Consider the following 4,124-nt stretch of genomic DNA (forward strand, 5'->3'; position numbering starts at 1 on the left):
ACATGCGCCGCCGTGGACGAGACATTGTCCATGTCGACCGTCTAAAGCCTTACTACGACCCGCTCATCGTGATGAACTGTTAGGTCGCCGGATAGCTCCCTTATCGCTCCCGGGGGTGATTGTAGCAAAGAAGAGACGCTAGTGGGTTCAGCGCTACTGGATCAAAACGCTAGTGGGTCGAGCGTGCTTGATCGTCAACGGCTCTCGTGCTTAAAAGCTGTTACTGTGCTGACCGTTGACGTTGCGCTGCTCCAAGGTCTGCCGAATAAACACCTTTAGAATATATATATATATATATATATATATATATATATTGTAATGAAGCAGAGGCGCCTCTGGGTATGTGCCGACTGAAGAGGAAGACGAAGGACCGTGCCGTGATCGCGAGAGAACCCCGTGCTACAAACAGCCCTTGCAGTGCCAACCAGTAACTAGCGTTCTTACAACGTTATCGACGACAAAAAACCTCGTCGCATTTCGTGGAGGTTGCTGAGATCCTTCGCCTCGTCCTGGAGCTCCGCACTCTAACCCTGCCAACACCAACACGATCGCCCTGCACTATGCCTGATCCATCCACTTCGTTGCCTGCACCACCGGCTGCCACTGTCGTCTGCGCCGGCGTCCCTCTTCATCGGGATCCACCCATTTTCAGTGGGACCGCCGAACACGACGTGGAAGCCTGGCTCTCATCGTACGAACGTGTAAGTGCCCATAACAAATGGGACGACCAGTCTAAGCTGTCCTATGTGTCTTTCTACCTCGCCGACGTAGCCAAACTGTGGTTCTTCAACCACGAATCAGACTTTTCAAGCTGGTCAGCATTTAAGACCCTTTTTGCCGAAGTGTTTGATCGCCCCGCTGTGCGTAAGGTACGCGCTGAACAGCGTCTGCGCCAGCGCGCACAGCAGCCTGGAGAGACATTCACCAGCTACATCGAGGATGTTCACGATTTGTGCAAGCGGGTAAATCCCACCATGTCAGAGGATGACAAGATTAAGCGTATCCTCAAGGGCATAGAGGACGGCGCATTCCAGATGCTGCGGGCAAGAAGCCCAACGAGCGTATCAATCCTTACTAATCTATGTCAGAGCTTTGACGAGCTGCGCCGCCAACGTTCCATCGCTCGCCAAAACATTCAGCTCGCCGATTCCGTCTCGAGCATTGCGGTTTCTGTCGACCTTCTGCCCAACTCAACCCTATCGCAACATATAAAAGATTTTATTCGCGAAGAGGTGGCCAGGCAGCTATCGCTGCTGCCTAACAGCGACTCACCTTCGGCAGCTTTGACTCCAACGCTACAGCAAGCCATCCGGAATCAGATATCGGAAGCGCTTCCTGCAGCTCCTACAACCTCCCCACCTATGAGTGTGCCGCTGTCATATGCCGATTTTCCCACTCACCCTACGTCGTTGCCGCTCAGTTACGCAGCCGTGGTTGCTCGGCCTCCTCCGCCGCCAGCTTCCTTTTCATCGCCCATGCATCGGGCTTCATTTCCAGTTGCCCGACCGTCACCGCAGTTTTTTCGTCCAACCTCGACGTGGCGCACTGAAGACAACCGGCCTATCTGCTTCGCCTGCGGCATTGCTGGCCATGTGGCGCGCTTCTGTCGCCGCCGCGCCCCAACAACGCCTACCACCTTTGAAACGCCCACCTACGCACCACAATACGCCGCCGCGTCTGCATTTTCACCGAGACGTCTTGAAACTGATCGCCGATCAGAAACTCGTCGTTTCCCTTCCCCTCGTCGGCGTTCTATTTCGCCCCGGCGTCGTCGAGCTCCCACTGAAGCGGGAAACTGACTGGTGCAGTTCCTGAGGCAAGAACTGCTAATACGTCGACGTTCTCAAGACCTCCATCTTCGCCGCAAAATGTTATTACCGTTTTTGTAGAGGGAGTACCCGCAGTTGCGCTAATCGATACCGGAGCCGCCGTTTCCGTCATTCATGAGAACCTTCGTCGCAAACTCCGAAAAGTGACTACAGCTCCCTCTGGCCTGGTGCTCGCCACTGCCAGCGCGAGCGAATTCACCCTTCAGCTGTATGCATGGCCCGTGTTGTCATCAACGAAGTTCTGTACATAATCGAGTGTTTCGTGCTACCATCGTGCTCTCACGACCTCATCCTTGGTTGGGATTTTCTGTCACGTCATCATGCTGTCATTGACTGTTCGCGTGCAGAAGTTTCGCTTTTACCACTATGTGAATCACTGCTGACCGGCTCTCCTCGCGTTGCCGATAAACTCATTGTTGATGCCGACACAACCATACCCCCTGAGTCGTCGATGGCTGTTGTCCGGTCGTCTGCTTCTCAAACCGCAAGTCGATGGCTGTTGTCCAGTCATCCGTCCTTCTCAAAGTCCTTGGTCTTCACCTGTCGTGTTGGTAAGAAAAAAAGATGGCTCCATTCGTTTTTGTGTCGACTACAGACGCCTAAACAAGATAACAAGAAAAGACGTTTATCCACTGCCTCGAATCGATTACGCTCTTGACTGCTTGCAAGGCGCAGAATATTTCACTTCCTTGGATCTGGGCTCCGGGTACTGGAAAGTTCCAATGGCCGAACCTGACCGTCCGAAAACCGCATTCGTTACACCCGATGGCCTCTACGAGTTTAACGTCATGCCCTTCTGGTTGTGCAATGCGCCTGCTACTTTTGAGCGTATGATCGATACCATCCTTCGCGGCCACAAATGGAAGACATGTCTATGTTACCTCGACGACATCGTCGTCTTCTCAACCAATTTTCCGACACACCTCGCTCGCCTGCATGACATTCTTACCTGTCTCGCCTCTGCAGGCCTACAGCTCAACCTCAAAAAGTGCCGTTTTGCTGCAAGCAAGTTAACCGTCTTGGGTCACGTAGTCTCAAAGGACGGCGTCCTCCCGGTCCCAGACAAGCTCCGCGCCATTGCAGACTTCCCTACGCCCACGTCTATCAAAACCCTCAGAAGGTTTATTGGCTTATGTTCGTATTTTCGTCGCTTCGTCCGCAACTTCGCATCCATCATGGCACCCTTGACAAGTTTACTTTCCGTCAGTAACGGCATAGCAGCGTGGTCACCTGAATGTGATGCGGCATTTCAGCAGTTGCGCCCCTTGTTGACCTCACCACCGATTCTTCGCCACTATGACCCTGCTGCTCCTACGGAAGTTCACACTGACGCCAGCGGAGTTGGCCTCGGTGCGGTCTTAGCGCAACGGAAAGCTGGCTATGATGAATACGTCGTCGCTTATGCTCAGTGAGCATTCAATTACTCAGTGACAGAAAAGGAGTGCCTGGCGATCATCTGGGCACTAAGCAAGTTTCGTCCATACCTTTACGGCCGTTCTTTCGCCGTAGTTACAGACCACCATGCCCTTTGTTGGCTTTCTTCCTTGAAAGACCCGTCGGGACGCTTAGGACGTTGGGCGCTTCGCTTGCAAGAGTACGACATCCGCGTCATGTACCGCTGCGGTCGCAAGCACTCCGACGCTGATGCGCTCTCCCGCTCCCCACTGACACCTGACTTGGCGTCTTTGTCAGACTCCGCGTCCACCCTGTCACCATTGGCCATCACCGACATGCACACAGAACAGCGCAAGGACCCAACACTTGCAATGTTACTTGACTACCTTGCCGCTCCGTCTGATGTCCCTTCGATACGAGCACTGCGTCGCCAAGCAACCCACTTTGCCGTGCGAGACAACATTCTATATCGCCGCAACTGTATGCCGGACGGTCGGAAATGGCTCCTTGCTATACCTCTTCATATTGTAACGATGTTGACGAACACAGGTTAAGAAAAACAACAATATTTAATAAGGGCGAACCTGTGCCCACGACTAAAAGTCACTGCGGTCGTGAAGAATGCCCGGCAGTCGCGTTCTAAAACTGGCGTTCCACCGTCTTCTTCTTTCTCCTCGAGTCCTGCCTCGTGCGCGTGGCGCATGCGAGCCCGGTCCAACCGGGTGCTCGTGCCACGAAGAACGCTGCCTGTTGCTGCTGAACAACACCACGGCACGGCGTGCACAGTGTCCAATACGAAGGGCGCGCAACTTGAATGTGGCCAAGTTGTCGCGGCATTATCCCCCTCCTTAACGCATCGGCCCGATGCGTGAGAGAAAGTAGTGGTTCCTGTGAGCTCTC

The sequence above is a fragment of the Dermacentor silvarum genome, unplaced genomic scaffold (genome assembly GCF_013339745.2).
Source record: "Dermacentor silvarum isolate Dsil-2018 unplaced genomic scaffold, BIME_Dsil_1.4 Seq672, whole genome shotgun sequence".
NCBI classification, from domain to species: Eukaryota; Metazoa; Arthropoda; class Arachnida; order Ixodida; family Ixodidae; genus Dermacentor; species Dermacentor silvarum.